We start from the raw sequence: 26,392 nt of genomic DNA on the forward strand, positions 1-26,392 counted from the left end.
CGCACGGTCGTACGCCACCGATGTTCGCTGTACTGCGCATGCGTAAAGTTCGCAATGCACGTGCGCAAACTAGCCGCTACGATCAGAAATTTATCTCTCCTTGAACACAGCCAGGTCGGTAGTTTGAGTGACAGATGGAGGCGTCTGTGGGTGGTAACAGGGGAAGGTGCTTGAAAACGGGGGAGTGGAGATCCGAACGCAGGCGTGCTTCATTATGCGAACAGCGTTTTATGGGAGTGCATACGGATTATGGGAGTGCATAATTAACAAAGTAGCGTCACGGCACATGTGACATGGGAGGTTTTTACACTGACATGATCGTAGAGCTTAAGAGAGGGTATGGTCAACCTTAAGCTCTACGACCAGTTCCGATGGTTCCCGATGGTCTCGATTAATCCTTATATGCCCGGAGATGACGTGCAATGCGTACGAGAAGGGGGCGTATTTTTTGTCTTCCGACATCTTCCTCCCCTTGGTCGGCCAACTACCGATCCGAACTTAGGGACGCAACTTGCGAGGGGAATCATTTGAATATCCGGCCCCTTTTCCCGTAAGACCGTGCGGCCGCTTCGACCGACTTTGAATGAGGTCCTGAATCCCTTCCAGAAGAATTGCAGAAAGAATCCCATAGGCTTCTATTGGGTAACGGCATATAAAGATGGCGTAAACCACCTGGTCAAAGCGCCGGAATGTATCGCATTCTGGAGCTTGGTACATATAAGAAATGTGATCAAATCCCCGAAAATGCAAATTTCAGGTATTTGACCGCATTTTTGCCTATAGTACATCCCGCCCTCATTCACATTACATTTGTTTATTGTTATTACGAATGGCTAATCAGCTGCAAGGTTCCAGCACTAATTTACACAGGTTACCCGGGCAGGAAACCTTTGCAGGCACCCCATAGGTTTTCCTCTCATAAAATGTGTGTGCTAACCTGGGCCACCATCAGGGGGACTGCCGGGCCTCGAGTTCCAGGCCCAGAGAGAGCGGAAAGAGGTGCACCGGCAGCCAGGTAGAATTGATATACAATGCCGGCCACTGCCGGCCGCAACCCAGCCAGAGCTTGCGGGCCAGCAGCCAATCAGAATCTGCAGCTCACGATTGGCTGGCGTTCTGCTAGCTGTGATTGGCTGGTGGACCAGCAGGCAAATCAGCATCGGCCGGGGTCATATTTGAAATGCAGCCGCAGCAGCACTACTACCAGAGCCACCCGGGGCCCCATCTCTCTCTTTGCTCTCTCGAAATTTGAAATTCTGCCAGCGCTGAGCCAGCTGAAGAAATTCTAAAACAGGTACACTACAGTGACCACTAACTACATAATCACTGACTTAGCCATTCTTCCCTGCCAGTCCAGCCAGCGTCCCTGTCTTGCCCCCCCCATTCCAGCCATTCTTCCCTGCCCTGTTCATCCCCCCCTAGTCCAGCCAGCCTTTCCTGTATCCCCCCTAGTCCTGCCAGACTTCCCTGTCCTGTGTGCAAAGGCTAGTTTCAGCCTTCCCCTATGTAATAGTGTGCGTCAGACTATGCATTACCTGGGATACACACTCTCAAGGACAGTGGACGATGCAACTCCGCTGGAGGTCTAAACACTCCATCATTGGCACACCATCGACCATGGCACAACTTATGGCAAGTACAGTGTCTCCTTCTGAAAGTCGTATGTATATATGGCCTCTAACTGTGGCGCCACATTCACTGATGCACCCCCAACTCTCCCATAACACACGCTGGAGATGGCCTTTTTTTGCGTTCACTTCAGGCCACCATCCAGGAACACCCATAGTTTTCTCTAGTCATTCCTAATGCCAGTGCTCCTCTACACAACAGCATACATCCAGTGGAATGCTTGCGCCAGAGGGGCTTTCAGTATTTTTGCGCATGCGCAGTAGCAATTACTCTCTCAAATGCGCAAACATTGGAATTGCGTCCATCATTTAATTAGGCCCTAAGTATTTAGGATTAGTATTTTGTGTCCCAAAGGAAATGGTACTGTATATACTAGCAGACAGGGCCGGCGCTAGGCTGTGCTGCGCCCAGCGCCGTCCTGTGTTACCGCCCCTTCCCTCCTACACTCCCTCCCTGAGCTTAAATATGTCCTATAGCGCTGGGAGGGAGGTGGACGTTTCCTGCGCCCTCCGGAAACAGTAGCGCTCCAGGCGACAGACCGGCTTGCCCGTGCCTGGAGCCACTACTGCTAGCAGATTAAGCATAACCGATGCGTGGTGCAAGTCACTCGTATTGGACCTTTGTCTTTAGACTTTTTACACAGATTTGTGTACTTTTTCCCGAATTTGCTTCTTAATTCTCCAATAGTGTACTAAGTGCTAGGATTAGTATATATGTTGCCAGATAATTGGTATAAAGTAGCAGATTAAAACGCATATTTTAAGAAAAAGTCATATTGTGCGTCTAATGGTGCATACACCAGATATGTCAGATGAACGATTTTACCAACGATTTGAACGATTTCAGACAGTATTAAAATGAATGAAATCATCAAAATCTGACTGCAAACACAGACTATGTCAGGTATCGTTATCTGACATGCGGAAACGCGCATCGTTCATCGTTGCAGGCCCACGTCAGATTTTCTTTCCGATCTGAACGATTTTTTAAATCGTTATCGTTCATATCTGACAACAAATCTGACCGTGTGTATGCACGATAAGTCTCAAAGACCGTGGCGCGCCAAACGGGGCTATGTGGCACGATTTGACGACAGGTGCGAGTGGACACATCTGTATACACAATTTATTTCCACAAGAAATGCAGAGAAACCTCATATTAGAAACTAAAGACAGAGGCACATGAGCAATATACCAAAACAAGATGAAAAGACTCTTCAAAGCTGCTCTACCAATCACAAATTTACCAATCTTCATTCAACCATAAATGACGCCACGCAGTGGGCCCCATGTAGCCATTTTCCTAGGCGACACATTTCTGTAATACAGAACTTGAAAAAGAAATGTAAAAAATTTAATTATTTATTTTATGCACGTCTTGGATTCTCATCACCATTTCAAAATAATTTTTACTTTTATGGCCGGATCTGTGAGAAGAGCCAGTGGAGCCTGTTATATATTACAACATTGGGCCTGCAGAATGTAAGATTATTAAGCCGAATATGTGCATTTTGTCCTAGTTCATAGTTGGGATTAAATCTCATACACCTAATGATTAAATACTCTCTTCAATGCAATATCTCTAATAAGCCCCAGTTTAGAACAATCCGGTCTCTGTTTTGTTTTTTTATATGTGCCTCACATATACTCCTATACACTACAACTGATAACAAGGGTTCAGCTGAGTTCAGGAAGGGGATAGGACACAAGCATAGCAGCATTGTCATAGAAGCATACAGCAACATGATCCATATTATACTCATCACATAGATGTAGTGCCAGACATCATCCCTATATGTTCAGCTCAACGGCCATTTCATCAGGAAATATAACAGTGCCACATACTGCCCTTATATACCTGCCAGCCAATGATGGAATATTTAGTATAGAGTACTTAGTATAGAGGACCTTATTCAGAGTCAGTCGCAAGCGCCGATGCGCTCGTAACAGACTCGATGGTTAGTCCTGCGCATGCGCAGCGGCCGCACTGCGCGAGCGCAAGCCCCGTGCAGGAGCCCGCTACCAAAGGGGCAGCTGTTGATGTTGATCGACAGCTTGCCCTTTTGGTAGGCGCGCCGGGGGGGTGGTTTCCAAAACGGAGGCGTTCCTTACGGAACGCATGCCGTTTTTGTGGGCGGCCGCACTGACATCAGTGATGTCAGTGGGGAGCTTCCTGCTCCATCAGAGCAGAAAGCTCCCTGGGGCTTACGAGTGCCCAGACCCAACCTTAGGGTCTGGTCGTAAGCCCCGATGGTGATCACCATCGTGACCATCAACCTGGACGGTCGTTAAGCTGTGGGTGGTAACCCACAGCTTAACTGACGACCAGGAGGCCGCACTTCAAAAATGAAGCGGCCGCCCTCATTCAGAGAGAGCTATCGCTTCTTACGACCGCCTCTGAGGGCCAGAGGGCCTGAATCAGACCCGCTAGCAAGCGGGTCGATGTTGGGGCAGTGCGCATGCGCGAGACCCGGATAGCGACGGGCAAGCCGTCGCTATGGGTCTCGCTACAAAGGGGGCGTGCTGTCGATGGTAAGTGACAGCACGCCCCCTTTGGTGGGCATGTCGGGGACGTGGCTGGCCAGACGGAGGCATTCCCATGGAAACGCCTACCGTCTGGGGCCGGCCCCACTGACATCACAAGTGATGTCAGTGGGAGTGCTTTTGGCTCTGATAGAGCCAAAAGCACTCCAGGGCTTGTGGCAGACGAGACCCTACCACAAGGGTCTCGTCGAAAGCCCGATGGTCTTGACCATCGCAACCATGTTTTTGGCCGCTCGCTATAGCTGTGGGTAGTCACCCACAGCTATGCGAGCGGCCAGGAGGCCGCTCTAAAAAAATCAGAAGGACGGCCCTGATTCAGAGCGAGCGCTCTGTCAGAGCGTCCAGCTCTGAATCAGGGCCAGAGTCCTCTAGAGACGGCCTGACCAATTCTAATTAGCATTGACTGGCACCCATGGACGGTGAAAGAGAAAAGCAAATGTGCCTCTTTTAATATAAGTACCCTCCCTTAGTAAAATATAAACTGTGTATAATATTATACATAATGTCCTCTTTAGTCTGTGTAACCTTTTGTTTTCTTATTAAATATTGAAAATAAAAAAGGATTCCTCCACTTTCTGTAGTATAGTGTATGTAATATTTGGCTCCATCTTCTTATCTTGGTGTTAAATTGTACTAAAATAAAAACCCACTACAGAGGTGTCCTCATACACCTAGCCTCAATATGCCATGCAGCGCAAGACATCTGGCGGGAAGTGAGCTGTGCCAAGCGATGTAGCATCTTTTTTGTGTCTTTTTCGCCTGAATATGCATCTTATGGAGCATACACACGGTCAGATTTGTCAGACTTGTCAGATTTGTCAGATGAACGATTGAACGATTTGAACGATTTTACCAAAGTTTTGAACGATTTGAATGATTGAACGATTTTTGACTGCATTAAAATGAATGGAATCGTCCATGTCTGACTGCAAACACATCAGATGTCAGAAATCGTTATCTGACCATCTGGAACGCGCATCGTTGATCGTCCATCGTTCAGGCATGTCAGATATGAACGATTTTCCTTCAGATATGAACGACTGAACGATTTTTAAATCGTTATTGTTCATATCTGAAGGAAAAATCTGACCGTGTGTATGCACCATATGACACATTCGAATGAGACAAACTGCTTCACGAGACTGCACTGATTAATCTGATATGCATCACTTGTATATCTGTAAAAGGAAAACTACTCTCTGGCCGATACAGATTCAGACTAGACGCAGACATATATATATATAGATGTCGCATATCAAATTAATCAGTGCAGTCTCGTAAAGCGGTTTATTGCCGTTTCGGGCAGAAAAGACGCTCGGCGCAAGCAGAGTCAGACTGGACCTGGCGCGCTGAGAAGGACAGCAATAGTGTATGAGGACACATTTGTACAGTATGTCTAACAAGCCACAGCAAGTTTGCAGCACTCCTGTCTCTATGGCTTATGGTGCGTGTCTCGGTTAGACCTAATACAACACAGAGCCCTGGGGAAAACAGCTGACTGGAGCTGTCTTTGGGGCTCCGCCTAGGACTGGGAAAGGGTTAATAAATGTACCTAGAATATGGTAGTTCAGCTCAATGTGGAAAAAATCCACTTCAATGACAGATGTATCTTTCCAAAACAAAATGAGAATATTCTCCCCAGCACTTTCTCCTGACATTTACATTGTGAAAAACAAGAAGTTTTTGTGCATGATTCATTACAAAAATAACACAGGATTTCCACTCCTGCTGGTTTCTCTACCCCCTCAAAGTGCCGTGAGCAACCCCTTGCATTATAGTGCAGGTACAAGTATATCAGGACTATACGCTACATTTATAGAACCAGGACCTTTAACCTCTATTACAAACAATTTGTGATGAAGCCTCCGTAATTTTCTTGTCCCCTGTTGCTCTTAGTAAAAAAAAGAAAAAAAATTAGAACTTCTGTACAGGCGGAAATTGTGAGCCAGATTCTCAGTAAGGTCTAAGGAAACTAATTCAGGTCAGTCTAGTAGAATGTGCAATCTAAAATAATGGATGATGAACTCCACAGGGAGGAAGAGGATCCATGTTATACTCTTTATTTTTATATCCAGGAAAAAATACCAGAAGATTTTTTACAACAAGTGCCAAGTATAATTTTGGGGGCCAACGTTTCGTCATAATCATAATATTAATAGAAAAATAGAAACACCATCTAAAAAAGGACAGTAGACAAATGACCAGATATGATTAGATGACGAACATGCATCTATTTATGTGAATATGTGGCGTGGCCCATACACTGTGCAATAAAGCAACTGATCCAACAGATTGGTACGATTTGGCTGCTCTATCGTACCGTGTATGGGCATGATATAGGACAGAGCGTGCACCCGTGGGGTCGTCCATCGCACCCCCAGATCTTACTGCAGGTTCAGTCGATCTGGGGATGCGATGTGCGATCCCATGCAGCGCTATGTGGGTGGGGAAGCCGACATATCAGGCGGTCGGCCACCGGATCACACCGTGTGTGGGGACCACCCGATATATCGGAGGTCGGATCCCCCATTGCATCGCACGGTGCATATCGCATCGTGTATGGCCAGCTTTACTATGTATACAGTGTTTAGAAATCATATTAGCCTATTGTTGAGTTTCGGTGTCTTTATCAGTTTGTAAAGTGTCTGCGACAACATAAAATGTTCTATCTATGGTCTCCTCCCCAATGGTTGCTTTCCCAGTATCATTGCTCAGCACAAGCTCAGTGCTGGGCTACACTCCTCTTCCCATGCACCAGCTGGTACTGCTCTAATACAAGAGCCCTCCACTTCCACCTTCCAGCCAGCAGCGCAATCTCGTCTACACCAGATAAGCATAAAGACTGACCGTCCCTGCTCAGTTTTCTGTCTAGGCCGTTTCGTCCATGCTTTTGCCTTTGCCAAGACTGCCCCACTTTGACAGGCAGAGTAAACGGGTATATGCTAAACGGGATGTAGTCAATAGGTTGAAATTCACAACAATGTCGACATTCAGCCGCACATTCATAATGTGGACAACATAATGTTGACTTTTATGATGTCGGCATTGATAAAATGTTGCCAGGCAACATGTCAACATTACCAGAATGTTGACATCAGGGTTAGGCTGTGGGGGAAGGTTAGGGTTAGGCACTAAAGAGAGGGTTAGGGATAGGGGAGAAATACTCACTGGAATGCTGCAGCATCGGAGATCTGGCCCGGAAGTGACGGTCATCTGGCCGCTGGAACCAGATAATCGTGAAGGGCGCTGCTGCAGCCCTTCTGGAGCAGGTAAGTGACCGCTGGGTCACCAGAGACGACAAGTCAACATTCTAAAATGTCGACAATTCATCAGTGACATGATAAATGTCGACATTTTGACTGTCGACATATAACACAGCCATGTTAAACACAGAATTATCTACTGTCACTACTAACATAAACTGGAGTGTCTTCCCAAGTTGTTCCAAAAGAATAAAATAAATAAAACGTGCAGTTTGGAAAATAAAAAGAGCTGTCCAGCTAGCCGCACTGACAGGTTTTTTTTTTACCCAGCAAATTCAGCAAAACATGATTTATACACAAGAACCCTTTTATGCGATTAAAATGATGTCAAGCAGATGCCTGCCGATTTACACATGGCCTCGCTGATATTACAACCTCTCAACGGGCATGCTTATGAAGTTCTAAAAAGAGATTATAGAAGGAGTTAATTGGAAATACAGGGCTCCTTTCTGCAAATCTCTGCTGGAGCACTTGCTGAACAAAACCAGGACAAATCCCAGTTCAGCCGCAGTGCAAGACAAATCAAGATATGTATAGCTATGCAAAGCAGCCCCGGCATTCCTCCCAACGTGAAGAGAATGCAATGAAAGGCCCAGCTGCAGGGACCGCTCCACTCATGCCAGGGGACAGGTAACAAAGCACAAGATTTACATTCCCCACTTAACATGTCATTTTACCATTTAATGCCAGCCAAAATGCCCCAAATCCCTTTTAAGTGTGGAATGTTTGTGTATTTAATGTATAATCCGGTCTGCGGGAGGGTGGAGAGGGGGCACCTTCTACACTCACTTCTTAATAAAAACTATTTAACCATTATTCCCCTCAAACCACCGAAAAAAGTAGAACGGACACCCCTCCCACAGGGCAGCTCCTAGACATATGTCATTCTGAGTGCAATCCATTGTAGCCATCCACACTGCTGTATCTGCTGCTAACCAATGTGTAGGGCAGGGGTCTTCAACCTTGGCCCTCCAGCTGTTGTGGAACTACATATCCCAGCATACACTGCCACCTTTTTGATATAACAGCATGCTAAAATTATGGCAGTGCATGCTGGGATGTGCAGTTCCACAGCAGCTGGAGGGCCAAGGTTGAAGACTCCTGGTGTAGGGGATATGAGGCTACACAGTATTTACCTTTTTACTGCAATACATAGTAAGGGTAGATTTACTAAAGTTAGAGTTTTTAGAAGTGGAGATATTACCCATAGCAACCAATCAGATTCTACTTAACATTTAACTAGCACCTTCTAGAAGATAATAGCTAGAATCTGATTGGTTGCTATGGGCAACATCTCCACTTCTAAAAACTCTAATTTTAGTAAATATACCCCTAACTATGCACTCTTACCATACTATGTCGCCACGCTGGATACAAGCACGGTCACTGAAATGTGCACACCACTGCTTATTGTTTTATTCCATGCAGTGTTTAGTGCTATCTGGAACTGCTCCGGGGTTGTTGTTTTAGATCAGCCACCATCTTTAATCTTTACCATTTGTTTTTCTGCAACCGACACCACAGAGAGGGATGAGAATTACTCATTGGGGCAGGACAATCATCCCTGTGACAGGCAGCCTGGCAAATCAAATTAGCTGCCATGCATCTGTCTTTGCAGGAAAGTGGCCACAGAGCACTCAGCCTTTTTTTTCCACTGACCCTGGTACTAGGTGAAAAGAAGGACAACAGTAATACATTCAACAGAAATTAAACACGACTGCAAGCAAACAGTAGTACTCTATGGCAGAATAAATTAACCGCAAACTAGATTGCACGTCTTTTTAACGTTTATATAGTCGAAGGTCACAATGTTTTGCTTTTCAATTAGTAATCCATATTAAGTTAATGTGGCTCTTAGTTTGCACTAATGGAGGGAAAATTGTGCATTTTAATGTACAAATGGCTGGGCAATAAAGACATGACATTTTTTCTGGTGATTTTCTCTAAAAATCAGAAAAGTGTGTTTAATTATATGAGACATATCCAGTATGCTGAGGTGTATTGATGGGGTTTCTAAACTTGCAGATGGGAGTTGCAAGTGTTAATTTCAATCGTAATGTACCATAACATGCTGTAGACCAGAGGTTCTCAAACACCACCATTACAGTATAGGTTTTAAGGATAGCCATGCTAAAGCACATGTGACTTAATTTGTTTCTCTGTCAATTTGATTCAACCATCTGGACTCAAGTATGGACATCCCTAAACCTGGACTGTAATGGCGGAGTTTAGGAAACTCTGCTATAGACATTTATTTACTGTATACTTGCTGGCTTTCAGTTTTCCATCATTTATAAAAGTCAACCATATGACACCATTTTACGGCCACCAATACTTTGCTTATGACCACCAACAGCTAGATTCTACACTGTTCTATCTTTTTTCCACTTTTTTGGGGGGGATCAGGATAGATTTTCCACTCTTTCATGTCCTTTACAGAGGTCGCACACTGCAAAATTAACATGCAACATTGGCACAATGACCGTGACTTGCAGTTTGAATTGTTTGTGTACCGGGAGGATACTTCATGAAAATACCCCGCATAGTGCACAATAATGAGGGGCTTCATACTATCTAACTCGGGGCCAACTGAATTCAGTCCTATGGGGTGTGAGCACAACTGGAGGACTACCATTAGTGAAGCATACCTTGGTATGGGATGCCGGGGCTCAGGATCCCGAGGCTAATCCCGACACCGTCATCCCGACAGGGTTGGGATACTGACAACTGCACGTAGGTATCCTAAACCTCCCCTTCTCCCTACTCTAACCCCCCCCTCTAGTGCCTAAACCTAACCTCCACTTGTCCGCACCCGAAACCTCCCCCTCCCCCCTTAATGCCTAACCATCTCTCTAGTGCAGTGATTCCCAACCACGGTCCTCAAGGCATGCTAACAGTCCTGGTTTTAGTGATATCCATGTTTCAGCACAGGTGGTTATATCAAAATAACTGAAGTACTAATTGAGTCACCTGTGCTTAAGTGTGGCTATCCTTAAAACATGGACCATTAGTGTGCCTTGAGGACCGAGGTTGGGAACCCCTGCTCTAGTGCCTAACGCTAACCTTCCGCCTAGGGGCCTGATTCAGACCCACTCGCGAGCGGCTGTCCGCTCGCAAATGGGTCGATGGTGTGCACTCGCATGCGCACGACGGAGGGAGCTCCGTCATGCGCATGCGCGAGACGCGACGAGCGAAGGAGTTTCCTTCGCTCGTTGTGTCTGATCAAAGGGGGCGTGCTGTCGATGTTGATTGACAGCACGCCCCCTTTGGTGGGCGTGCCGGGGGCATGCCTGCGAGACGGAGGCGTTCCCAATGGAACGCCTACCGTCAGAAGCCGGCCCCACTGACATCACTAGTGATGTCAGTGGGAGTGATTTTGGCTCTGATAGAGCCAAAATCACTCCTGGCCCTGCGGTTGAAAAACTCAACCGCAGGCTTCTGCTCGCAGTGGCGATGGTCGCGATGGTCAAGACCATCGCGACCATCATCCTGCACGCTCGTATATGCTGTGGGTGGTGACCCACAGCTATACGAGCGTCCAGGAGGACGCTCCATATTTATGGAGGTGGGCCCTGATTCAGAGCGAGCACTCTGGTCAGAGCGTCCGGCTCTGAATCAGGCCCTAAGCCCGCTACTTACTTTCGGAATTGCGGTGGTTGGGATGCTGGTGCCGGGATTCTGACAGGTGTAGCTATTCCAGCGCCAGCATTCTGACCATCGGAATCCCTGCGTTCGGGATATTGACCTCATCCCCCTCGGTACAGAATGTAACTCATGTGATATCCAGCCTTAGCAGCTCTTCCTGCAAGGGGGAATGCTAAATTTACCATAATGAAAGATGCAGGAAAATAGAAAACATCTTCAGCGCCAGAAAAATTCACCCTATTACACAGAGGAACTTGCTTTTTTAAGGGTTGTCTTGAAGTTTCATTCCTGTTACAGAAGTCCCAAACTAGATCCTCCTGCCAGAAAGCATCTTTATTTTAAAGAACTTGCAGCGTTGGACCAAGGCTAGTTTGCACACAGTAAAATATGCATGTTGGATATGCGGGTATGCAGCCGGGAAGCCGGAGGACCTAATCCCGACAGCCGGCTTCCCGCCTGTCATATCCCGGCAAGAGTCTCCAGACAGGAGTCGATATGCCGACGCCTGTCATTAGACATACGCCGGGAGGCCGACGCACCCGGCATCCAGATCGAAAGGACGCCGGGCGCCAAGCGCAGATAGCCGCGGGGGGGGGGGGGGGGTATTGTTAGGTTTAGGGTTCCCGGGGGGACTTCGGGTTAGGCATCCCCCTGGGGGACTTAGGTTTAGGCACTTAGAGGGGGTATTAGGACTAGGTACTGGGGGGGTGAGGCACCCCTAAGGGAGGGTTAGGGTGTAGAATTAGGTTAGCTAATACTTACCTGAGGACGATCGGGATTTCCACTGCTGCCAGGATGCTGGTGTCGATTCCGGTCTGCATATGCACAACAAAAACTAGGCCAAATATATATGTGAACATTCAGATTTGCTTGAATGTGACACCTGACTCCACTTGCACCTGGAGAGGTCGGGGCAGGGGAGGGAAGGGGCAGTCAAACGATAGAGTATAGAGAGGGAGTGTTCATTTGGTTGAAAAGAGAAAGACCACACAGAGATAAATATAGGCCTGTCAAAGCCGTAACAATTACAGGTGCCTGAGGTCAATAGTCAACAGTACTGGCTAGTCGCTTCTGATTGGCTCAATGCAAGTTCACTCCTGAAGCCAATAGGTACTTTTATACATTGCTTATATGTGGTACATAAATGTTTTTGTGAGTGTTTGTTAGCAATATTTGTTTCTTAATTACTACACAATAATGAAGGTTCTACCTGTATTAGAGAAGTTTTGGGGGGTTTTTACACTCTTTCCTAACCTAATACAAGTGCATATTTCACTATCCAAAACAAAGTTAAAAAACTGTGGGGTCTATTTACTAAGCAATGTTAGGAGACAGAGTGAAAAGTGATGAGGTGCCAGCCAATCACCATTTCTAATTGAATCCGGTATTTTGCAGATGCAAGCATTGCTGTGATGTACTGTATGTGAGTTTTGTGACTTGCATCTAACTGAATTGAACTCCAAGACTTGGATTTTGTTTAAAAATCCATAAATAAGAAGTAAATAGATTCATTGGTGAACATGTTTGATAAAGCTGAATTACAGTAAGCGTATTTAATTTTACAATCAACACAACTTCCATTTCAGTACCTTAACTCAAAATTGTGTCTCACGTTACCAAGAAATACTTATGACTGACCGGTTACTGGATAATCATTGAAATATTTGTTACAGATCGCTTGGTGGATAATCACCACATTTTATATATTTACTGTACAGATAGATTATACAGTTAATGACTTACAGGGATGGATTTCAGCTCATATCTGTAGTAGACAGCACACGTATTTCCAGCAAGCTATAATCAGATTAATTCAGAGACAGCCATTAGTAAACTATAAATGATTCAGACTTGATAAAATCCACTTTGATCCAAAACCCAGAAATGAAAGTATGCTATTCCTGTCGGAGTATTTAGGGCACCGGAGCATCGAGTATGATTGGCAAGCTGTGGTGAACATAAGAGGACTTTATAACATCACCGCTGGGTATTGTTTTCTTAAACATCCATCAATTAATCTTGTAGAAGAGGTCAAGAACTCAGGTCCATGTTTGGACATAAACCTCTGCCATAAACCTCATCAATGGCCTCCCAGGGATTATGAATCCCAAATATTTGAAATGCATTACCCCTCACATACTGATTTATAGAGGATTCCAAACCGCCTTGTCACTGGGCAAACACGAGGGATAATTGCAAGTGTGATATATATATTTCCAATCATTCGGAGATTGCTGTAACGCTGCTATACCGGGCTTGCACAGCTTCCCAATTTTCCTTGTGAAATTGAATTAGGATAGATTAAGTTTAAATAGGAGCTGCAGCTCCACAAACACAAGACAACTGTGTGCTGAATACAACAGAGGTCAAGCATCAGCAAGACTCACTAGCACATCACAGACACACAACTCATTGTATACAGTATATTACTAAGTCGCCTAGCAGAGATGGAGACTCATCATGGGAGTACGGAAATACAAAAAGGCAGCGCAAATGCTTACCACCATTTAAAGGTGGAGGTTGGGCGGTGCGACTGGTGCCGTCGCGCAGGACGGAGAGCACCATCACAATCCCTTTTAGCCCCTGCCTGAGGACACTTCAGTAATGGCTCTGGCACCAATCCACCCCCTGGGGGCGCAGCCTTATGATGGCATGCACTCAAAGGGAGCGAGTGGCAGTGCACAGAGCGCTTATTACGGGGCTGGTTGGGCACATCTAGGGGCTTTGTTCCGAGATATATCTAGTAAGGAGCATTGTATAAAAGGGTGGGTGGTCTCAAATCCTTCCTTCCTCCACTTCTCATTAACTGCTGGTGCAATGTTTGTCATGATAGGCCATATATGCGCCAATATTCTGTATGAACACATTTTTAACGATTGTGTATGTTTTGGATTGCATATTATCTGAAATCATTCGATAAGGTGATGTAGTCATGTCGACATTGTTGGAATGTCAACACTGGATATGTCAGCACGTGCAGAATGTCGACATGTTCAAAAAACTTCAAACTCCTTTGTGAACACAGACAACTGATGACTTTTTATAAGCTTATTTGGGGCTTATAAAATACCATTAGGGGCTAAATCCCACATTAGAATCAACTCTTTGCACTTCTCACACTCTAGCGAGGTGGTTTTAAGAAGATTAAGGATTTTTTTGTAACTTTTATTATATTTCATATTTATGGACTTCCACAATACATTATTTCTTATGGCACTTTATTATATTACTCACTCCTTCCAGATATAACACTATTGTTAGTATCCTATATAGATGATGAAAAGCAGAATCTGAGTCCTTGTTTGCATAATACAAAACAAAATCATTGTAAAAGGAAAGTGCATTAACTACAAATCATTTGTATATTTTATGTTATTGGAGCCAATAATTTATTTTATTTTCCTTCTATTGTATATATTTATGATTTTCAATGTATACAGTACATCAAGATTTTACTTTGTAGGATGAAATGATTTAAATGAGCTGGCAGGGGGGGTAAAGGAGTATTTAGGGAGCATTGATCTAAGGCCCTCATTCAGAGCCGTACGCTCTGAGCAGAGCGCACGCTCTGAATGAGGGCCGCCCTCCATAAAAATGGAGCGTCCTCCTGGACGCTCGTATAGCTGTGGGTCACCACCCACAGCCTATACGAGCGTGCAGTTTGATGGCCGCGATGGTCGTGACCATCGAAACTGCGAGCTGGAGCCTGCGGTTGAGGTTTCAACCGCAAGCCCCGGAGTGATTTTGGCTCTATCAGAGCCAAAATCACTCCCACTGACATCACTAGTGATGTCAGTGGGCCGGCTTCTGACGGGAGGAGTTCCCGTGGGAACGCCCCCGTTAGGGAGGCACGCCCCTGGCACGCCCACCAAAGGGGGCGTGCTGTCAATCAACATCGACAGCACGCCCCCTTTGATCAGACACAACGAGCGAAGGAAAGTCCTTCGCTCGTCGCGTCTGGCGCATGTGCACGACGGAGCTCCCGCCGTCGTGCGCATGCGCAGAACACAACATCGACCCACTTGCGAGCGGACAGCCGCTTGCGAGTGGGTCTGAATCAGGCCCTAAGAGGCTAAGCAGAAAAGAATTACAGTGATGGATTTTTGTTTTTTACAACACAAACTTTCTCCAGAGCATCCACAAATGTAAGAGAAGATTGATTTTATTTGGCGTTTTCAAAACACAGGAAATGCACCTAGAAACGTGGATCTCGCACAATTAGGCGTACATGCAGAAATAATCATTTAGCAGTTTGTAGATGAGCCGTAATGCCACACTTTAAATAGTAACATCCTGATAATAGAACTCTGAGATCTAAAAATTATGCTATCAAGTGTCTTTTTTTTAAAATAAATTGTCATAAAAGACATATGCGGAAAATCTCAAGAGAATTTTTAAATGCAGAAAAACATCACAAATGTGTTATCAGAAGACAACTGACAAATTGAAGCACTGCGGTCTCCTACTGCTGCACTTGGGAGTTTCATTTATGAAGCAACGATGACATATTTTTGTCTCAATTTCACAATAATGTTGAAACATATGCTGAATACACAATGCACCATATATCTTTCATACAGCCGATGAACGATACATCGTTCAGTGCATCTGGCCATGTGTACACATGAGATGTCTTTCACAGATATATTGCATCAATAGGCTTTTTTCTGTTGTCTTTGCAATTGCTGCACATTGCCTGCGATATTGCCCTTCCAAGCCACAAGATTTATTATCCAGCAATATGGAGGCTCAAGCTGGGTACACACTACACGATGTGTGTACCAGTGACGTGCCGTGAGGGAATTGGCTGGTGAGGCACTGGCTAGTATCAGAGCCAGGTTTACACATTGATATATGAACCCGATGATTCATGTGGGCATTATACAAGGTGCAGCAGTATATACAGTAGTGCTGGAAATTTGGTGTGTTTTGATCAGGGATGTGCGGAAAAGGCTGTGTACCCAGCGACAGCATGATACATTGCGCCATCCATTCACACTGCACGATACAGTGGAGGACGACGCGATGTGTCGCTCCATGCTGCATTTAGTAGCATGACGTAGTTCATCGCACAGCAATTGGGACGATGCAATGAACGATCCACTGGCGAGCGTGATCAGGAGTATACAGTATGCTGATCTGCGTCTGAACGATATATATTGCAATGAATCACTTAGTACCCAGCTTTAGGGTGCAAAAAAACAGACATGTATCTGCGCCCCTTTATAAATACCAATATCATCTGTGCCACCTAAAAAATTAAATAATATCTGTGCCCCCCTAAAATGATAAAATAACTTTTCCCAATATTAGGAATAATAATTACAATACACAAAATTAAGCCATCAATTTTTTTTGATGCAAAAAACTGGAACGGTGGATTTGCAGGGGGTCGCATACAAAAACAGTGGTTTTGCTGAGATTGTTGGATGGTTTAGTTTTAGTAAGGTCGGCGAGTTTAATAATTTCCAAAAAAGAAAAAATAATCCCCATAGCATCTGCCAAAGACTCAACTCCTCTTATACTGTACAAGGGCATAATTTTCATACACACTGGTACAATTTTAAGCATTTAACATGAGTTCATAACATATATCAAACAGACAGGATGTAGTTATGAGACCGGAGGCCTCTCAATATCGACATCCGAAGCCCGACAAGGAGTTGAGATAATACAGACACCTATCTTAATCCCAACGCCGGAACGCTGAAGGACGCCATACCGAACGAGGTAAGTCCGGGGCGCCCTTAGCATTAGCTGCGCGATTGGGGGTGGAGGGGGGGGTTAGCGTTAGGCACTCCAAGGGTTTGGGTTAGGCACCCCGGGGGGCGTTTAGGATTAGGCACCCACCCTAGGAATGTTAGGTTTAGGGTGCAGTAAGGGAGGGGTTAGGCACCCCCGGTGGAAGGTTAGGGTTAGGCACCACTAAGGGAGGGGTAGGGATAGAGTATTTACCTGCCCTGTTGGGATCTTCTCCCTTTGGGCTAACGGGCATCGTGTTATTCAGCCGCTGGGACTTCATACCTATTCCAAACAGACTTAGATGCTCTTTGTCCAAACAAATAAAGCAAGTGAATAGACCTGTGTACACACATAAACTAATGTATAAATGTGGACGTTGCCTGAAGCTGAAGTGTTCCATATAATAATATTATACAGTTCTGAGCATTTTAAAATGCGCATTAAAGGATTGGCGGGAACACTCTCTCAACAGTGCTCTGCAGAGCAGCATGTGAATAGATAAAGTGTGCATGCGATTGCGCACGACTTCTACATAGCTTGGTGGAGAGCCTGGGGGCATCTCAGCATATTCGGGAGAGCTGTGCCCGCCCTCAGAGTGACAGAAACGAGGGAACAACATGAGGCCACGCCCCTTCTCACCCATGCACCTTTGGCACTGCACACACTGTCCTTCCTTCTAGCCCCCATATGTTGGGAGGTATGCATTAATGACACATGCGATAAAGACAACCCTGATGTACCCTAAGGTGCATACACACTAGACGATATGCTCCCTGAGCGATATCTTCTAGTGTGTTCCCGGCAGGCCGTGCTCAATGTCGTTCATGACATTGAGCACAGCCGCTGAACGATATCATTAGCGATATCGTTCAGCGCCGGGCTCTCTCACCCATTCCCTGACATGCAGCAACCTGACGAGGTCGTCAGGTTGGCCTGCATGTCAGCCCGATGAACGAGGATGACGAACGACCCGCGGGAACGCGCGTCGTCATCGGTCATCTTTTTTGTGTTAAAAATGGACGATAAAGTGGACGACTGAACGATAACGATATCGTTATCGTTCAGTCGTCCACTTTAATCGCCCAGTGTGTACGCACCATTAAGGTGCATACACACTAGACGATATGCTCCCTGAGCGATATCGTCTAGTGTGTCCCCGGCAGGCTGTGCTCAATGTCGTTCATGACATTGAGCACAGCCACTGAACGATATCATTAGCGATATCGTTCAGCGCCGGGCTCTCTCACCCATTCCCTGACATGCAGCAACCTGACGAGGTCGTCAGGTTGGCCTGCATGTCAGCCCGATGAACGAGGATGACGAACGACCCACGGGAACGCGCGTCGTCGTCATCGTTCATCTTTTTTGTGTTAAAAATGGACGATAAAGTGGACGACTGAACGATAACGATATCGTTATCGTTCAGTCGTCCACTTTAATCGCCCAGTGTGTACGCACCATTACTCTCATGATTAATATAAGCAGTAGAAAATAATCTAAACCAAGAAGTGTTTTTGTGGCAAAATGGAGACTGGTCCTAAAGTGGAATAGTTTGGACTTTTACTGGTCCTGTGCTGCAACCTTTCCAGGTTTATCCGATAATTACAAAACTAAGCAGAGACTGATATTGCAGGCGTGTTTCTAGGACCATGCGTGCACACTGAAATGCATTTGGCAGTCTAAATGCCTAAAGCCTTTCATGCAGCTGAAGCCAGGGCGCAGCCACTGGTTTCAGCACACATAGAAAACGGGGCTGACGCTCCCCCGGTTTCTGGCATGCTACCCGACACCACCTCCGCTCCACTCCCAAATGGCTGCAGTCTGTCAATCAGGTTGCGGCATGTGGGCATTGCAAGTGAGCTCGCAGAAGGATATATGCACATGCACAGATGTTCCAACGTCGGAGTTGTACGCAAGCCATATAGTTTGTGTACAACTCTAAATCAGGCCCATAGTACTGCACATGTTCTTTGGATCATTCTGATTCACTGAGTACAGGTCTATGTGTCCTTAAACATCTTTGCTGCAGTTGCACCAAAAAGCCCCTCTCGGCGCAACAGGTCCCGTGCGATTGAGTCTCTGAATCTGTATAGGAAGTAGGACAATGTAGCGGCTGCAGGTTTTATCCAAGTTCCGTTATGCTTCATGTACAGACTCAGGTGCAAGTGTAACATATTAAATTAATCAGCACAGTCTGCTGATGTGTCCTGTTTGCATCGCATTGCGACTATAGATGTAGTTTTGGCAAAAAAAAAAAAGAAGAAGCCCAACGTAAGCAGTGTAGCATGGGACCTGGCAGCTCACTCACGCCAGGCAAGTCGCATTGTGCGGCGTATTGAGGCTAGATGTATGAGGACACATCTGTATCTGTAGAGCTGTAGCACCAGGGCTGATTTAGAATTGTATAGTATTGAACAGCCGCATGGAAGCAGCTGTGCAATACCATACAACTGATATGCTAATGCAGCAGGAGGTGCATGGTGTAAATAGACGCCTCCTGACCACATCGAATATCAGAGTGCTGCACCCTAAGATGCAGCATCGGATCTTCTGCAAAACCATCGGCAATCTAAGTAACCCTGAGGTTACTCAGATTGCACCTTGGCACTCCCAAAAAAAGGGGATGACACGCATGTCTCTCACAACCAGTGTTGTATGCAAACAATCGGGTTTGCGTACAACACTGAATCAGGCCCACTGTCTCATGAGGTATCTGTAGAGCTGTAGCACTGAGTATTTAGTACTGCATGTGTTCTAGGATCACTGGACCTCATTCAGAGCCGGTCGCACAGAGCGTGCGGTCGGTCTGAATGAGGGGAGGACCTCTTGAATTTTCAAGACGTCCTCCTTTGCGGTGGTAAGGCTGTGAGTTAACACCCAGACCATTGCGACCATCGGGGCTTACGACGAGACCCTAGGGTAGGGTCTCCCTTGTCGTAAGCCCCGGAGAGCTTTCGGCTCTGTAGTGATGTCAGTGGGGCCGCCCCCAAACGGTAGGCGCTCCCATGGGAACGCCCCCGTTTGGGCTGCCACCCCCCCGGCCCCCCTTCCAAACGGGGCGAGCTGTCAATCAACATCGACAGCTCGCCCCCTTTGGATCGAGACCCGCTCAGACCGGCGCTGTTGGTCGTAGCGGGTCTCACGCATGCGCACAACGGCGCCGGCGCCGTCGTGCGCATGCTCTGTGGGGGGCCATCGACCCGGTCCGAGCGCATCGGCGCTAACGACCGGGTCTGAATGACCCCCACTGTCTCATGAAGTATCTGTAGCACTGAGTATATAGTACTGCATATGTTCTAGGATCACTGTCTCATGAAGTATCTGTAACACTGAGTATATAGTACTGCATATGTTCTAGGATCACTGTCTCATGAAGTATCTGTAGCACTGAGTATATAGTACTGCATATGTTCTAGGATCACTGTCTCATGAAGTATCTGTAGCACTGAGTATATAGTACTGCATATGTTCTAGGATCACTGTCTCATGAAGTATCTGTAGCACGGAGTATATAGTACTGCATATGTTCTAGGATCACTGTCTCATGAATATCTGTAGAGCTGTAACACTGAGTATATAGTACTGCATGTATTCTAGGATCACTGTCTCATGAAATATCTGTAGCACGGAGTATATAGTACTGCATATGTTCTAGGATCACTGTCTCATGAAGTATCTGTAGCACTGAGTATATAGTACTGCATATGTTCTAGGATCACTGTCTCATGAAGTATCTGTAGCACTGAGTATATAGTACTGCATATGTTCTAGGATCACTGTCTCATGAAGTATCTGTAGCACTGAGTATATAGTACTGCATATGTTCTAGGATCACTGTCTCATGAAGTATCTGTAGCACTGAGTATATAGTACTGCATATGTTCTAGGATCACTGTCTCATGAAGTATCTGTAGCACTGAGTATATAGTACTGCATATGTTCTAGGATCACTGTCTCATGAAGTATCTGTAGCACGGAGTATATAGTACTGCATATGTTCTAGGATCACTGTCTCATGAATATCTGTAGAGCTGTAACACTGAGTATATAGTACTGCATGTGTTCTAGGATCACTGTCTCATGAAGTATCTGTAGCACTGAGTATATAGTACTGCATATGTTCTAGGATCACTGTCTCATGAAGTATCTGTAGCACTGAGTATATAGTACTGCATATGTTCTAGGATCACTGTCTCATGAAGTATCTGTAGCACTGAGTATATAGTACTGCATATGTTCTAGGATCACTGTCTCATGAATATCTGTAGAGCTGTAACACTGAGTATATAGTACTGCATATGTTCTAGGATCACTGTCTCATGAAGTATCTGTAGCACTGAGTATATAGTACTGCATATGTTCTAGGATCACTGTCTCATGAAGTATCTGTAGCACTGAGTATATAGTACTGCATATGTTCTAGGATCACTGTCTCATGAAGTATCTGTAGCACTGAGTATATAGTACTGCATATGTTCTAGGATCACTGTCTCATGAAGTATCTGTAGCACGGAGTATATAGTACTGCATATGTTCTAGGATCACTGTCTCATGAATATCTGTAGAGCTGTAACACTGAGTATATAGTACTGCATGTGTTCTAGGATCACTGTCTCATGAAATATCTGTAGCACTGAGTATATAGTACTGCATGTGTTCTAGGATCACTGTCTCATGAAGTATCTGTAGCACTGAGTATATAGTACTGCATATGTTCTAGGATCACTGTCTCATGAAATATCTGTAGCACGGAGTATATAGTACTGCATATGTTCTAGGATCACTGTCTCATGAAGTATCTGTAGCACTGAGTATATAGTACTGCATATGTTCTAGGATCACTGTCTCATGAAGTATCTGTAGCACTGAGTATATAGTACTGCATATGTTCTAGGATCACTGTCTCAATGAGTATCTGTACAGCTGTAGCACTGAGTATATAGGGCGGAATTCAATTGTTTTCACGGCCCGCATCTCCCGTCTAAAGTGACAGGAGATCGCAGGCCGCAATGCAAATGTTCTAGATTTTCGTGCTGATCGCACCCAAAGTGATCGGGTTTAGCCGCGTAAAGCAGCTAAACCCGACCAAAGTGCTGGGCGCGATCGCGAAAAGTGATGTTTGGGCGCCCAAACATATCACTTTTCGCACATTTCAGCTCTCATCCCCCAGGGGCTGCGAGCTGAAATGTAGCGCTGGCAGCTGATCGTGCCCGACAGGAGCAAGAATTGAATAGCTCCATCAGGCGCGATGGGGCAGGAATCAATTGAATTCCGCCCATAGTACTGCATTTGTTCTAGGATCACTCTGGCTCACTGAGAGGAATATTCAGTAAAGTGAGAGTTTTTAGAAGTGGAGTTGTTGCCTGTAGCAACCAATCAGATTCTAGTTATTATCTTCTAGAAGGTGCTAGATAAATTATAGGTAGAATCAGATTGGTTGCTGTGGGCAACATCTCCACTTCTAAAAACCCACAGTTTAGTAAATATACCCCTAAGTATATGTAGAGCTGTAGCACTGTGTATATAGTACTGCATGTGTTCTAGGATCACTGTCTCACTGAGTATTTGTAGAGCTGTAGCACTGTGTATATATTGCACTGCATGTGTTCTAGGATCACTGTCTCACTGAGTATCTACAGTATAGAGCTGTAGCACTATGTATACTGCTGTATATGTTCTAGGATTACTGTCTCACTGAGTATCTGTAGAGCTGTAGCACTGTGTATATAGTACTGCATGTGTCCTAGGATCACTGTCTCACTGAGTACCTGTAAAGCTGTAACATGGTGTAAATAGTACTGCATATGTTCTAGGACACAGGTTCTCAAACTCGGTCCTCAGGACCCCAAACAGTGCATGTTTTCCAGGTCTCCTCACAGAATCACAAGTAAAATAATTAGCTCCACCTGAGGATCTTTTTAAATGTGTCAGCGAGTAATGAAATGATGTGCATATGCTGGGTGACCTGGAAAACGTGACCAGTGTGGGGTCCTGAGGACAGAGTTTGAGAACCACTGTTCTAGGATCACTCTGGCTCACTGAATGCATAATGCTATTTCCTTCACGTTACAGACATTTTTCCATAACTGCATTGAAACAGAGAGGAAAACATGTCTGCTGACCCATTTATTTCAATAGTAAATCAAAAATATTATGACTTGTAAAATATGTTATAAAAACAAAGCTATCATTATATCCTACTAAAATCTAAATAATTGTGCACCTGACATATAGAGTATAGAGTCCCTTTTCTATGAATTAACAGGATCCTCTCATCAGCAGGAACCAGTTCCATGTGCAGATAAATACATTAACCCTTCATAGCTTATCCCGGCTCAATACCTTGCTCGCCTCTCTGCAACCCCAACGGGCAATTAAGTGCTTGTGCATAACTAGTGTCTGTGGAATAGTGCACATGGCGTTCTGCTAATGTGCAAACAACTGAAAACCCCATGGGCTGATTTGTACTGCCTGAGAAAATATGATCTCAACCTCCCATGTTTCCCATAGCAGACTATAAAACACTGGAGCTTTTTCTGATCAAGCAAAATCTCACTCTAACATCACATAAATATATTCCAATACCATGAAGCCAACAGAATGTTTCATGCAACATACATTTAATAAAGAAAAATGTAATATACAAGAGCTTATAATCAAACATTATCATTACCTGCATATTCCAAATTTTGAAAGCACTATTATCCTAGCTATAGAGAACTCAGAATATAAAGAAGGCATTATCGTACTTAAGTTCCATGAAGCCTGGAAAGTATCAGCACAGTGTAACATGGAAAATTAAAAGTGTATAACCATTAACTCACTTGATAGAAAATAACTGCTAAATATTCCAATATTGGAATATACTGGCCGACATGGAAAATTAGATGTGATGGCTATTACAATGAAAGCGGGAGGAGCAGAGGCGGTGTGGTATACAGTATATTGTCCTATGGTCTGCAACTTGTGTGTGTGAGAATATTATATATATATATATATATATATATATATATATATATATCTATATATCTCACACACATATACATACATGTACACACACACACACAGTATATCACCTAAGCTATAGAATGTCAGTTACGATACGGAAATCGGAGACCATGAAATATTCATGATAAACAGTAACGGTACAGCATTTGAAAACACAGGAAGATATAGTTGATAGTTGTTAAATACTTTTGGAACAGAAATGCATGGATGGTAAAATAGGGAAAAGATAGGATGGAAGAGAAGATGAAGATGGGGAAAGTACTTCATACTAAGTGGATGGACCGTGGACAGACTGAGAACAATGTGTATTCTACATTCATGTGATACTGTATTTGGGGTAGCAGACAGCAGTGAACCAGTGTTAAATAATATTAAATGAGTGTAAGAAACTTCAGAAAGACATGCAATATAGGGTAAGAACCACGTAGTGTATGGGTCAAGTGTACTCAGTTACACAGTGTGCCTATACAAACCATACAATACACATAAAGAAAGCTGATATAAACTGAGAAGACATATAGGTGTTAATGCATTTACTGAGAGTATGGTACAGTCCATATAGCTGCATATTCAAAGGTCTACAATCATTATGTATAACTTTATCCAAGCCTTGGATATACACAAAAATACACAGTCCATGTAGCTGCATATACACAGCATTATACAAGTTATAAGTCAGTCCCCAAAACTACATACATACAGAGTTAAAACAGTCCCAGTAGCTGAATATACACAATAACACAATCATATTTATATACAGTCCAGTGGTCTGTATATACAATTGTGCAGTTCCTTGCATACATTTATACACTCAAATACAGACTAGTTCATATAGCTGCATATACTGTACACTCAAATGCATACTCATACAGTAGTTATACAGTCCCTATAGATGCATACAAAGTTACTTAGAGAGTGAGAGAGGGAGTTACAGTCCCTATAACAGTATATCATGTAGTCCTTATAGCCGCAAGTACAGTTAGACAATAATATGTTTATAAGCAGTTATACAGTCCCTATAGCTATACAGTTCTATATGTTTACACGCAGATTTATAGTCCCTATAGCTGCACATGCAGTTATACAATAATTCTAGATGTATGCATAGAAGTGTATACAGTACCTATACCAGCATATGTACAGGCATACAATAATTCTATATGTATACATACAGATTTATACAGTTTATATATATATATATATATATATATATATATATATATATATACACACACACACACGTATCTTTACAGTCCCTATAGCTGGCTGCACACACAATTATAGATGTATTTAGTACCAGTACACTACCTGCATGATCTGACAGCTCCAATCAGCGCACTTCCCCGCACTCTTCCTCCCGGCTCCCAGGGCAGTGTAGCGGCTGCTATCAGTGCAGCCCAACTTCGGTGCAGGTGTCACAGCGCGGCCACTGTCACTGAACAGAATGAGCCGCAGAGCTGACGGCCCAGCGGCTGCTGCTATGTGTGTGAGATCCCGGGAAGCAGCTACCGGCAGCAGCACCGCCCCAGACCGCCCACTAGGCGGAGACATGGAGCACCTCCTGAGTGTAATGTCTCCACCTGCCTCTGGCCGCTGTGTGGGTGTGGATCGTGGTCGGTACAGCACGTTGTGACTTTGGGGGAGTACACACAGAACATGTAAACGCTGAATATTTACAGTACAGACACAGAACACATATACAAAATAAGTACAGAGTACATTAGCAGAACATATCGCCTATATACAGGAGAACATGTACAGTGCATACAGCACACAACATAAAACATATTAATATGCATAGATAGTACATGTAAATCTATAGCAAACACACAGGGTATGTACGGTACATGCACAGAACATGTACAGTTCACACACCAAAAATATATAAAATATACCCAGTATATGTACAGCACATTCACAGAGCATTTAGGGGTTAATACAGATATGCAATTCGGCCACATTAGAAGCTGAATTGAGTTGTTTGAAAACATACTGGGGTCTATTCATAAAGAAAATGAAAACTGAATTGGTTCTTATCACTATATATCCCATTGGTTCGATGCGATATTTAGCTTTGTTAAGTAGCAATTCATGTATACTTACCTTTCCGGCGATGAGATCTGGCATCTAGGGCTCCGGCTGTCCTGTCTTTGTCCAGGGTAAGTAACCGGGAGGCGAAGCCAGGTCCTTTTTGCGCATGCATCGGCGGCTGGGCTCAGGGAGGCTGCAGTGGCTGCTGGGACAACAAGGGGACAGAACCAGCGCCGGGTACCGGGTAGAAAACTGGGAAGTAAGCAATAACCCCCCCCTCCGGCGCCACCCGCTAGTGACTACAGCGCATCAGCCTAGTGCTGATGCACTGTGTGTCAGTCCTGGCCGGCTCCACAGAGCATGCGCTGGAGCTCGCAAGTATTGCTAGATCCCTGCGTACAGCCGGCAGCCGCCGCAGCAGGGATATCGCTGTCCCTGCTGTGGGGATAGGGCAGCGCCAGGCTATAGCTGTCGATAGCTACAGCGGGCCGAACAGTAAGGAGATCTGACCATTCATACATGGCCCAGGCT

General features: G+C 44.8%; 1 protein-coding gene across 5 annotated transcripts in view; it reads right to left on the reverse strand.

The window, feature by feature from the left end:
• The window catches only part of SULF2 (sulfatase 2), a 379,961-nt gene extending 354,615 nt beyond the window's left edge, over positions 1–25,346 (reverse strand). For all 5 annotated transcript variants that reach the window (XM_088472164.1, XM_088472169.1, XM_088472162.1 and 2 more), the window contains exon 1: positions 25,139–25,346. The gene's annotated coding sequence lies outside the window, so the exon portion shown is untranslated. The remainder of the gene's footprint in view (positions 1–25,138) is intronic.
• Between the last annotated feature and the right edge of the window lie 1,046 nt (positions 25,347–26,392).

This window comes from Taudactylus pleione, unplaced genomic scaffold (genome assembly GCF_031769625.1).
Source record: "Taudactylus pleione unplaced genomic scaffold, aTauple2 ptg000121l, whole genome shotgun sequence".
In the NCBI taxonomy this organism is placed as follows: Eukaryota; Metazoa; Chordata; class Amphibia; order Anura; family Myobatrachidae; genus Taudactylus; species Taudactylus pleione.